The sequence below is a fragment of the Lepisosteus platostomus genome, chromosome 13 (genome assembly GCF_059453375.1).
Source record: "Lepisosteus platostomus isolate fLepPlt1 chromosome 13, fLepPlt1.hap1, whole genome shotgun sequence".
NCBI classification, from domain to species: domain Eukaryota; kingdom Metazoa; phylum Chordata; class Actinopteri; order Semionotiformes; family Lepisosteidae; genus Lepisosteus; species Lepisosteus platostomus.
Window position 1 is genome coordinate 713,110 of NC_142623.1, and position 13,604 is coordinate 726,713.

The following is a 13,604-nucleotide window of genomic DNA, read 5'->3' on the forward strand; positions in this document are numbered from 1 at the left end:
AAGACCCTCACACCCTGCTCTTCCTCACTCCCTGCTCTTCCTCACACCCTGCCCACCCTCACTCCCTGCTCTTCCTCACGCCCTGCCCACCCTCACACACTGCTCTTCCTCACACTCTGCACATCCTCGCACTCTGCTCTTCTAAAAATCCTGCAGCAGGATTCTGGACAGTGGGACTGTGGTACAGTGGGCCTCTCTGGTTCCCCCAGTGCCCCCAGTTTGGAGTGGAGACGCCAGTACACACATATCTTCTGCAAATACAGCTGTGGGCAGACAATAACACCTTGAGCATCTCGTAACTCAAAACAGGGAATGTTGATGAAGACATCAGCACAGTGAAAGGTAACATTAGGAACCACAGTTTGTCAGTCTTTACCCATCAGAGCCTCAGCACCTGGCTACCCGAAAGTAAGGCATTGACTTACTCTTTATTTCTCAGATTTCTGTGACTAAAATTCCATCCACCCGCAACGGCAACAACAGCAAGTGAGCTCAGCGAGGGCAGGAATCGAGGTCTGCTCGTGCGAGTGCCTGATGGCTCAGCCACTCCGAAACAAGACCCCATCACAGACACCAGACAGCCAGCCAGCTCGCCCCCAGAAGGTCCCTCCAGGGTCACCGACAATGGGCTGATTCAGCAGGACACCCCAATATCATGAGGCCCGCCACATGACTCCAGTGACTCACAGGATGTATATGATCACCTACTGGCAGGGCAGGCTGAGTCACGGCTGCACATACGCTGCGCTGGTATAGAGCTCCGTGCAGCGGTTGTGCAAGGGCCAGCTCACACCAGTGGAATCTGTGTTGAGCAAGATGCTGTGGCAGTAATGTGCAGAGAAAAAGGTCACCTGGAGTGTCAGATGTCCAGGGCAGGACAGAGAGACTCGGGCACACAGACCCACCACGTGGCCCTGCCATGCCATATGAAAATGAGCAGGGACAATGCTACAGCAGACAAATCGCCTGGCACAAACTGGAGGTGGCACAAACACGGCCCTATCCTGCACTGCCCGGCCTTCCAAGCGCCCCACTCCTATGCAAGCGAACATGCAGAAGGCAGGAAAAGAGTGTGCTCTGTCCACCAACCAAGATGGTGTGAAAACAGCTACTGTATGTCTCCAGTGTGTGCGCACGCACTGATCCTCCGCAGGTCATATTCAACAAGCGAACCCCTGTTGACAGTGCCTGTTGGGAGTACACGCAAGCGCGCACACCGAAGATATCCCTTTCCCCAGACACCATAGCCCGTAGACACAATAAACTGTGGCTGGAGGAGACACGCAGACAGAATGTTGTCAACAGCGAGTGCTGATGTTAGGAATGGTATGTGATGTTTTGACACCCACACAGAACTTCTAAAGTAAAGATCCATTGAGCTAAACCTCAGTTCTGACCATTACATGATTTTTTTTGCAAGCAAAACCCCACCCTTACACAATTGTCCAGTGTCAGTGTGAGTACATTTTCAACTTGCTCACTAATTAACACACTGCTTCATTTTAATCTGGGCAATCCACTGTGTTACAGTCCCACAGCACTATGTTCTGTGTGTTACGCACTCTGTGCAATGTTCTGTATTACAGGCTCTCTGCTCTCTTGCTCCAGAGCCCCAGTTCATGCTCATTTCGGAATGACAAAGCCCCTGTCAGACAGGAGAAGTGAAAAGCAGCAACATCATCAGAAAAAATTGTCTCAGCTTCTCTTTTCCCATCAAGCAGTTGCGTCACGGCCACTGTCCTCCAACAGCTCAGCAAACACCAGTCATCCTTCCTGCAGGAGCTGTGCTGAGTCCAGAGACAGGCTACAGAGAGCAGGAGGCCGAAGGGAGAGAGGTACACCTGTCCCACAGGCTGAGCTAGGGGAGCCTCCATTTCTACACACCTGTGCACAAACGCAGTGAACACACTGTGCAGCCTCTCGGCATTTGGACATTCACACGAGCGATACAGCTGTGTGAATCTCGTCTTCCTGCCACCTGCCCTGCTGGCCGGGGTGTCACTGTGCAGGGGAAGGTCTTGTCAAATAAAGGATTATTGATCCACAAGACAGAGCCAAGCCCTGGAAATCTCCGTGTCAACACAGCTGGAGCTCGTGATGTTCTTATATCCCCCTGTCGTGCTCCACACAGCTTCCGGCTGTTTGCTCAGGGCTGCACTACCTGTGCGTGTGGTAGGAGGAGCTGGGTGCTCCTGTCTGGCTGCTTGGGACAGGCTGAGTCTTGACCTCCCTGCCTCAGGTCTGATGACAGGGAAGAGGGGATCTCCAGCCAGGAAGCAGACAGGGCTGCGCCCACACTCTGAGCCCCCCGATCCATGTCCGCACAAACAACGCATTACTAATATAATAAGCATTTCATGTAGAGCCTTAAAAAGTGTCCTCTCAAAGCGCTTTACAGAAAGCAAATATACAATGAGAGAAGACAGCAAAATTACATTTAGGATTTGGAATACTGTTAAGGGAATTATAAGAATTGTATTTTGGAATTATGAGATATTTAGATTCTTATTTATATACTGAGAAGCATTACAAATGCAACAGATGAAGACAGAACCTATACCTTATTTAGGACAAGCTCACCGCTGAGCCACAGCTCAGTCTGCAACCCCAGTGGATGACCACCAATGCTTCCAAAAGCCCAGAAGTAACACAAGTGAAATTCTTACTAATGTACCAGAACACAAGATTACAAATGAGAGAGCGTTTGTCAGATCTAGCCTGTTGGATTGCTCTGTATCTGATTATTCTGAGGGTCTCATCCAGCTATTTCACAAAGGAAACCAGGGTGTCAGTTTCAACAACATGGCTGAGTAGCTTGTTCCAGGCTCCCACCACGCTTTGTGTAAAGACATACTTCCTGCCATTAGTTGCAAATACACTTCCCAGAAGTTTTTATGTAACTGCTGAAGAATAGCAGCATATTCTTACCACCGTTCCAAACTAAAATGTGCTCCTTGTTGGGGGTTTTTGCAGATCCTGCAGGACAACTTTTACCACTCCAAGGCAAAATCGCAGATCCAAAAATAACAGCCACTTCCTCTCCAGATTGAAAGAGCAACTTTGAAATGCAAATTACTAAGAAAACAAGCTAGCTACAGAATCTGGATGTCATGCCAGGTTTTGTTATTCTTTTATTAAACATTAGAAGACTGACAAACACACACACTCCTGGCAGAACATCTCTGAGGCTGGGCTGTTAAAACACCAGGAGCCTCGGGGTCCTGCAGTCAGCACCACACTAACCCCTTTAATTCAGGGACCCACTCCTGTCAGGCACGTGAGCCTTGAGCCACAGAACCGGGAGGTCCAGGGCAGTAGCACCTGTTAGAGTGCTGGGGATCACAAACGGTCCTTCAGTTGTGACGAAACAAAGCTCTTGCCCCGGAGCTCTTCAGAAAGATGCCCTGATGCCCCAGTGCTGAAGTGCAGGCAGTGCTGCTCCCTCCAGATGAGAATCAGAACTTCACAAGGCAGCAGGTGAGACGACGCTGTTTGGCTGCAGCTGTTCATCAGCTCAAGGACCCTCCTGAAGGATTCAGCCAGAAGCCCCGGAGCTCTGCAGCCCTGTCTTCAGTCTCTTCTCTCTTGATACAACCCGTGGGCACAGTGTGGCCTGGCTCCTTCAACTACAGTGTGCGGAGAACTGCAGGCTCGCTGGTCCGGCTCTCTCCAGGACCTGAGCTGCACACAGCACTAACTGGGCCCACGAGGTCAATGAGGAGGAGAACCTGCTGCTCTGCCTGTCTGGAAGGCATGTGTTTATGTGGGAATGTGTGGGAATGATCGGGGCAGTCAGCGCTACAGCACGCTGGGAATGTCTGTCCTGAGGTGCACAGCCCGGTTTGGTCAAGATGTTTTTATAACAACGTTTTATCCAGTTCAAAGAGTTCTCAGGGGAATCTGCTCTTATTGTTCTGTGACAGATACAACGTTTTGTGCGTTCCACTGTGTTTTTGCCCTCCCTCTGGAGCTCTGTTCTCTTATCAAAGGGGTACGATCTGTGAGTCTGCTTTTCCAGAGCAGCTGGCCCGGCGGGGTCTGTGACAAACGCAGGAGTGAGATTTTCCTGGCTGGGCCCTGGACAAAGCCTTCTTTGAGGTCATCAGAGAATCTGTTGCTCCATTGTCTCGGCTCGGGTCTCGCACTGCAGCCTTCGTGACACTGGGAGCCCGTTTCCGCGGTGACTGCATGAGCGCAGCGCCATGGCAACCTCAGGAGAAACAGAACAACACGGCATCGACAAGGAGCTGCGGACCACCCACCCGAATTCCACAGGGTCCCAGGACGCTTTCCCTGAGGAAGGGCCGCAGGTGAATCTCATCTCAGGCAGGAGTCCGACGCAAAGGAACGACTCAAAAACACTTCCCTGTCCGTTTCCTGGGAAGACTACAGAGGGACCAGTCAGGAGCATATACATCCAGTGTCAAAGACAGATCACAGGACTCCTGTGAACCCAGGGCCCCGGGAGCAAGGGGGAAATTGCATTGAAGAGAGCACATCCTTACACAGAGAGCAGTGGGGGTCTGAAACAGGCCGCTGAAGTCGGGTCCTCAGGATTCTTCAACGAGCAGCTGAATGAAAACCCTTGAGTCCTCTGGCGAGTGCGAGGGTCCGAACAGCCTGCTCTTTCCTCACCCCTGCCCCGCCCTGCAGAAAGTGTTGGGGTACAGTTGCCTTGCGCTATATTGGGCTGGTCTATCACTGATATAGCATCTATGTCTAAAAACAAAATCCAATACTGAACAGCCACTGTAAAGTACAGTTCTCCACGTCACACACTGGCAATAACAGTGCCATTTCTGCAGTTATTCTGTTAATATTTACAGTATACTGCACCTAGACCATGTACCTCACAGTCTGGCTCTCTGGATCGTAATGGAGGGCAGGAATAAACAAACAAAGGAACATTACTTTATATGGAAAGCAGCTCCACACAGGGAAACTGTGACTCTGCTTTATCGCTGCATTCCTGGTGTCCCGCCTCTCAGACAGCCCCAGAGGGAAGGAGAGAGGGAGAGACTGACGAGAGGGGGCGAGGGGGAGGAAGAGGGACATGGCGAAACCGGGCAAGAGAAGAAGGGAGACAGAAATAAAGGAGTGAGAGAGACAGAGAGGGGGAGCTGAACTCCTCTGGGGTTCAGAGGTCCAGGCTACCTTGTATTGCACTGACCCCCAGCTAAAGTAACCCATCTCCAGGCCAGTCTCAGACCAGTCCCAGGCCTCAACTGGGCCAGAGCCAGGTCAGTCCCCTGTTGCTCTGGGCCAGCTGGGAGTCACACAGCCTGCTGTGTCTCTGCATGTGCATTCCCAGAATTCCACAGATACTCTATCTCTGCGGTGAAAACAGAGAAGAGCAAAAAGAATGGAAAAAAAGCTCAAACCAGACATAATAATCTCGATACGGCGAGCTTCGGCCAGCCCTCCCAGCCCGGGACACAGAGGGGTGGCCTTGGCTGTCTGCGGTCGGCACCTGGCAGGGATCCTCACAGCGCGGAGAGCCATGAGGTCCCCCTTTTCCCAGCCTCCTCCCATGTCCGGGGTTGTTTAGGATTGTGATTCCCTGCAAGGCCTGCGGGACTGTGGCTTTCCAGCACCGGGAGCCAGGACGCTTAGCCCGACTGCATGGACACGAGTCTGTAAAGGGATCAGCGGGCATGTGCCCGAGCCCTGTGCCCCCTGTGAGAGACCTGGGTGCCACCGCAGCAGGGGAGGCTTGGAAACAGAGCCGAGCCGCCAGCGGGCTCCAGCACAGACACCGCCCGTGCCGACAAGCCTGCTGACGAAGCTCAGGCCAGAGGGCACACGAGCAAATGCAGAAGAAGTCAATTACGAGACGCTTTACACCCAGAGTGGCAGGTGTTTGGAACAGACAGCACAGCCATGCTGCTGGATCCGTCCTGGAACAGCTGGATGAAATCTTTACACCACACAGCTGTCAAACAAGCTGGGTGACGGGAATGGCCTCCTCTCGTTTATTAACGTTCTCATGTTGACTATCGGTGCCCAAGAGAACGCAGGAGACAAGTGGCCTCTCGCACACGGACGTGTCTGTGCTGAACTGGGCCGACGGGCCTGGCTGGGCAGACTGCGGACTGCTGTGTTCCCGCACCGGTCACCCCGACGTGGGAGCACAGCTCTCAGCTGCTCCGGCTGCACACGCGGTTTGGGTGGAGACGAGGCAGGAGACACCCTGTACCTGTCTTATCTAGGGAGACTGTGGCTTTTCCAGCGTTCTTCCCTGCATTCCGGCTGCGTTGCCAAACCTCTGGAATTCGGAAGGCAGGATTATTTTCCACAATTTCGCACTTCTCAATACATCTCTCCCAGGCGCCTCTGCTCTGAATCCTACATATTCCAGAGTCTCAGAGAGGCCCGAGTTTCTCATTCATCCCGTTCCATCTCCAACCAGCCTGTCCAGGTGTCTGAACCCCCCTGTCTGGACAATGGAGTGGGCTGGTCAGGGCCGAGACACCTGGGACACACGCATGACCAGACTCCAGGTCCTCAACAAGCAACTCGGACAAACCCCTTTGTGCAGAATGGGCACACACAGCACACAGCACACAGATCACAGCGCACAACACACAACACACAACACACAGAGCACAGCGCACAGCGCACAGCGCACAGCGCACAAGCCAGCGAGTTAAATGCTGCAGGGGATTTTCAAACCGCAGATCCTGCCTGAAAGAGCTTGTGTGCATCAGGAGTGGGCGTTCGGCACAAGGCCAGCTGTGCTGCTCCTTGAGAAGAGTCTACTGCGCACGGTTCGGGCGAGAAGGAGCTCTGCAGTGCCAGCTGTATTGTGTTGGACTACACAGGCCATCACTAATGCTGCTGCCCTCAGTATATTGTTTCCTCTGACCTCTCAGGCTTAGTCAAAATTAGAATCCATTTCATTTTCCTCATTTCATTCTGAAAGAGTGCTTGTCTTCCGGCATCAGGGAGAGCCAGGGCTGAGAGAGGGGCAGCCTTTCCCAGAATAACTCATCAGCCCTGGTTTCACTGGAACTGTGTCTCACCACACAAAGGACACAACCAGCTCACTGCCCCACAGTCAAACCATATCTCTAGCTTTCTGGTTTCGCCAGCCCTTTCATTAATTAGCAATTTACTGCACTTTTCAGTCCTAGGATCCTACACACAAGGCTCCTTGTTTATTGATGAGCCTCTGTTATCTTCTCCCCAGTCTGTGTCGTATTATTCCATCACACCCTCCCTCCAGAAACACGAGCACAGTCCCCTGGCCTCAATCAAGCAGTGATGGTCCCCTTAATCGATCAGGCCTGAAGATTCATTTCATCTCCTTAAATGCTTCTGCTCTTGAAGTGTTAAATTGTTGGCCCTGTCTGCAAGTGGTCAGCTGGAAATCTGTGGCCCTGGGATTCTGACCGCTCTGTCCCGGAGCCTCAGCCGAATCCAGGAGTTTCTGGACACACCTGTTCTGCTCCTCTTGCAAGAAACCGACACGAAGATGCAGGCATGTGCTCAGCAGACTCCCCCCGTCTGTCTGCAGTCCTTCAGCCTGGGTGCAGACGTGTGCACAGCCACTGTGCTGGAGGGCCTACTTACCAGAAGATGAAGACACAGTTATGGCAGGGTCTTCTTTGATAGGAATGAAGGGCAAAGCTAAAAGGTGAGCGTTACAGAATAGAGAGCAATTAGAGACTCACAGGAGCAACGGCTGCTGCAGGACATGGATGTGCTGAGCCCAGACAGGCAACAAGCAAAATGAACACGTACAGAGTGAGAATGTGGAGTCCAGCACACTGACACAGCCCAGTCACAGGGCTCTAGACTCTTCTAGTCCCTGTGGAGTCCAGTACACTGACACAGCCCAGTCACAGGCTCTGGACTCTTCTAGTCCCTGCGGAGTCCAGGACACTGACACAGCCCAGTCACAGGATCTAGACTCTTCTAGTCCCCGTGGAGTCCAGTATACTGACACAGCCCAGTCACAGGCTCTAGACTCTTCTAGTCCCCGTGGAGTCCAGTACACTGACACAGCCCAGTCACATGGCTCTAGACTCTTCTAGTCCCTGTGGAGTCCAGCACACTGACACAGCCCAGTCACAGGGCTCTAGACTCTTCTAGTCCCTGTGGAGTCCAGCACACTGACACAGCCCAGTCACAGGGCTCTAGACTCTTCTAGTCCCTGTGGAGTCCAGCACACTGACACAGCCCAGTCACAGGGCTCTAGACTCTTCTAGTCCCTGTGGAGTCCAGCACACTGACACAGCCCAGTCACAGGGCTCTGGACTCTTCTAGTCCCTGTGGAGTCCAGGACACTGACACAGCCCAGTCACAGGGCTCTGGACTCTTCTAGTCCCTGTGGAGTCCAGGACACTGACGCAGCCCAGTCACAGGCTCTAGACTCTTCTAGTCCCTGTGGAGTCCAGTATACTGACACAGCCCAGTCACAGGCTCTAGACTCTTCTAGTCCCCGTGGAGTCCAGTACACTGACACAGCCCAGTCACATGGCTCTAGACTCTTCTACTCCCTGTGGAGTCCAGCACACTGACACAGCCCAGTCACAGGCTCTAGACTCTTCTAGTCCCTGTGGAGTCCAGCACACTGACACAGCCCAGTCACAGGGCTCTAGACTCTTCTAGTCCCTGTGGAGTCCAGCACACTGACACAGCCCAGTCACAGGGCTCTAGACTCTTCTAGTCCCTGTGGAGTCCAGTACACTGACACAGCCCAGTCACAGGCTCTGGACTCTTCTAGTCCCTGCGGAGTCCAGGACACTGACACAGCCCAGTCACAGGATCTAGACTCTTCTAGTCCCTGTGGAGTCCAGTATACTGACACAGCCCAGTCACAGCGCTCTGGACTCTTCTAGTCCCTGTGGAGTCCAGGACAGTAACACAGCCCAGTCACAGGCTCTGGACTCTTCTAGTCCCTGTGGAGTCCAGCACACTGACACAGCCCAGTCACAGGCTCTAGACTCTTCTAGTCCCTGTGGAGTCCAGCACACTGACACAGCCCAGTCACAGGGCTCTAGACTCTTCTAGTCCCTGTGGAGTCCAGCACACTGACACAGCCCAGTCACAGGGCTCTGGACTCTTCTAGTCCCTGTGGAGTCCAGGACACTGACACAGCCCAGTCACAGGCTCTAGACTCTTCTAGTCCCTGCGGAGTCCAGGACACTGATACAGCCCAGTCACAGGGCTCCAGTCTCTTCTAGTCCCTGTGCAGTCCAGGACACTGACACAGCCCAGTCACAGGCTCTAGACTCTTCTAGTCCCTGTGGAGACCAGCACACTGACATGGCCCAGTCACAGACCTTTACCTTTTTCATGTTAGTTTTTTTACAAGCAGATCAAAAGATATATATGTTATATATATGTCAATATATTTTCAAATAATCAAGCTTCATTCTATCATTTTTTTGGTGGATGATTTTAATAAAGTGCAAAGAAGAGGTTAGAGGGAAGGAGACATACTGTAGTTAGACAAACAGGAAGAGAGAGGGAGAGATAGACCCACACCGCCACATGTGCCTGTCTGGTACAGTACATACCTGAGCTTTGTAAATGAACAAAGTGGTGATCGAGAAAAGCAATGCAATCCTCCCTCTAGTGACAGAATGAGCTGCAGGCAGTCCATTTTTAGAGCACAGTGCTGTGAAGAGAGAACCTCTGTTATAGAAGATGTGCTATGCGAAAACCCTTCACTGAGATGGATGCAAATGTTTGCTGTGTGACTACCCCTCATCACTTTATTGTAGTATAAGTATGGGGAGATCCAACTCTGAGAATAGTAACACAGTAGGGGTTTGTGAATAATTTAGTAAAGCTCAGTCAAAATCAAACTCAGCTCAGGCCCTGGCATCGTTTTGCTATGCAAGCAAAATTCTAAAATTTTACAATTATTCAAGTCCCATCATAAAGAAATACTGAGCATCACACAGCACAGCATAATAGCAAAATAACAACAAGGCAGCAAAACTTAAAAAGTAAACAAAAAGATGCTTACAATAACTCACAGATTTACTGCAGCTCTGTAAGGATAATTATAAATCTGTATCCGTCTCCTGCCTCTTACAGACACAGAAGCAAAACCCACCCTGTAGCTAAGGCACAAATAAAGCAAAGAAAAGAGAGGACCTTGCTTCATCCAAGAAAAGATCCCCATCAGGACTAAATTACATTCTAAAACAGGCGCCAAACAAATGGAAATCTTTTCTCTTTCCAGATAGACTCCAAGCAGGGACATTTCTCTAGCCTGGTGGATACCATAAACTGGAAATCAGAAGTTCTACAAATCTAAAACCACACTCCTTTACTTAAGACCAAAATTCGGTCTCAGTAGTGCTCAGACTTCCTGTAAGTTCTGGATTCCTGCATTATGACAGAGAGAACTTTCTAGTAGCGCTAACTGCTTCTTATCTTCTATCATCCCTCTGTGTCTTGCTTCTCAACTGCCTCATCCCACATGAAAGCTGACAATGATTAACTGGAGTTCGTTTAGCTCAAGTAAAGAATTAATTAGTTTGGTCATGTTTACTGCTTGAAGGTTATGATCAGACATAGCAGTTCACACGCTTTCCATTGTTTACTGTACTTTGGTAATATGGCAATATAGATCAGTACATCCACAGCAACATCACACTCTGCACAGTAACTCAGCCGTGTCGTAAGCACGGCCCCAACCATTTACAACAGTCACCTCAATTAAAGAAAGCGTCCAGAACCGCACAGAATGTGTAGCAGCGGAACTGCAGCAGCACCAGTGAACTCTGCTTCTGCAGACATCAGAGAATTTAAATAAGAGACAAGTGCAATAATGTTACGGGTTAAATCTCCATAAAAGTTTATTGAAACAAATAAATTAATAAGTTAATAAGTTAATCAAGTGAGGTACTATATTCAGTCATGACACTTTTTTCATGTTTCGGTTCAAAGCGATCCGCCTTCTTTTTGAAATCCGAGACACCGGCGGCGCAATCTCTGCGAGCCGCCAGCTGGAAGACTTCCATCGCTTTTACTGCGTTATTTACTCCGCCATTTTTATCACTGGATACAAGATGCCGGGGAACGGGGAGGGTGCGTGGAGGGTGGGGCAGACATGCCGGGCATGCAGGCGGTGTGGGGGGCATGCAGGCATGGCGGGCAGCGTGCAGGGGCGCGTGGGGACATGCGACGGTGCTCAGGGCCTGGCTCTGCTCGGCTCGAGAGCCGGAAGACCTGCGTGGAGGGAGAGTCGCAACAGGGGAGGAGGACTCCTGCTTCACAGCCGACAGGACCACTCCCGGTCCAACAGGACCCACCCTGGGGCTTCAGGTCTACTACCTTGCTGTGAAGGAATGTGGAAATTTAAAGCCAGCCCTCTGCTTCATCAGTGCAATCTGCACCAAAGCCCCGCTGCTGGTAAGACCAGGACTGGATCAGCCTGCTGCGGCCCGGGAGTCTGACTCCTCCACCCCTGCTCTGCGATGGAGGTTCACACACTCTTTGACTGGCCCACTGCAATCCCTCCTGTCCCATGCAGCGAGTCCAGCCTTTGGCCCGGGGACAGGGAAATGAACGTGAAACACTGGAACACTATTTTAAGGACCCACTGCGAATTATCTACAACCCGGGGCACAACACCCACCTAACTAGCAACTAACGGCAACCTCCGAGCATAGATCCTATTAATTAGGCATTAATTGTTAATCACCGAGTCATTAAAAAGATGTTTATACTAATTTCAGTGTTGTACATATTTATTAAATCCATACATTTCACATATCTAGGTATAAAAACAATATACAGTAATTACTAGAATTATTTTTCAAGTTCTATTGGACCTAAACTATATCCATAACCTTTTATTTCTCTCTATTCTATTGGCTCCAGATTGCATGCTGTATGGTGCAGATTAGTCATCAGGGCTCCAGGAGCGTCTTATAGTGGATCCTTAAAACGATTCGTCCTGAGACATTGCAGCAGGCAGGTGCTGAGCGACATGCTGGGGAATTCGGCCAGCCGGTGCCCAAAACCCAACCCGGAGTTAACAATGAGGCTCCTGAAGGCACAGCATGACATCTGTGGCATTCAACTTCAAAACTAAAGCAACAGCCTTAGGGCTGAGGACAAGATCAGGTCTCTTCCAGCCTGCAGTCTCCATCTCACAACCATGGGAGAGCAGAGCTGGGAGAGCTGGGAGAGCTGGGAGCGCAGAGCAGGCGGGGTCATGAACTGTGCCCCACCACACAAAAATGATATTGCCATGAGCACAGAGCAGTCAAAAGTCGAACTGTGCCCCACCACACAAAAATGGTAGAGCCGTGAACACAGAGCAGTCAAAGGTCATGAATTGTGACCCACCATGCGAAAATGGTAGAGCCATGAGCACAGAGCAGTCAAAGGTCATGAACTGTGCCCCACCATGCGAAAATGGTAGACCCGTGAACACAGAGCAGTCAAAGGTCATGAACTGTGACCCACCATGCGAAAATGGTAGAGCCTTGAGCACAGAGCAGTCCAAAGTCATGAACTGTGACCCACCATGCGAAAATGGTAGAGCCATGAGCACAGAGCAGTCAAAAGTCATGAACTGTGCCCCACCATGCGAAAATGGTAGAGCCATGAACACAGAGCAGTCAAAGGTCATGAACTGTGCCCCATCATGCGAAAATGGTAGAGCCGTGAACACAGAGCAGTCAAAGGTCATGAATTGTGACCCACCATGCGAAAATGGTAGAGCCATGAGCACAGAGCAGTCAAAGGTCATGAACTGTGACCCACCATGCGAAAATGGTAGAGCCATGAGCACAGAGCAGTCAAAGGTCATGAACTGTGACCTGCCACACTACCACGGGCAACTCAGCAACACCAGGTGTGGTGAAGTCCGGTTGTGTGGCTGGGCTGGTGACGTTCTGAACAGAGACTGTTGCCACAGCAGGAACTGTGACTCTGTGTCTCTGCAGCACAGACACAGTTTCCTGAGACCTGGCACGCCTGGCTCTCAGCCAGCAGGAGGCACGCGCTCAGGGACATGCTGAGCCCAGTCAGGGCTGGTGCGTCTCGCCACAGCTCCTCAGTCCAAGAACCGCTGAGCGCTCTGTGCCCCACCACAGCTCGAACAGAACCCCCTGCTCTGTACCCAGATAATTGAAAAATAACTATGTGTAGGCAGGTGAGTCAAATACACTCAGAGCCGCCCTCTGATGAGCTCCTGCAAGCCCAGGAGATGACACATACATCAGCACTGGGCACCGCGGCCTGCTACGATCACACTGCCCCAGGCTGCCACAAGGCCAGCACTGCTCACAAGCCCTGCAGCATCAAGTCTCCTCTTGGCTTTGTGTGCATGAGATCAGGAGCACTGGGGTTTCCCTCATTTACCAGACGCAGAGCAGACTTGCAAAGCTTTCTGGTGACTTTGATTGATTTCTGTTTTTGCCAAATTAAACAAGAAATATTTTCCAGGCAATTACCCCGAAAATCACAGTCACCTCGAAAGTCACAGTATTCCCAGCACTGCAGCAGGAATATATGTTTGCGTCTAAACACTGGAAAATACTTCTCAAGCTCATTTTTGTTCCAGAGCAGAAAGCTTTGAAAATCGTCTCCACAGAGGCTGAAGCCCACAGGCACAGTCAACGTGGATACAT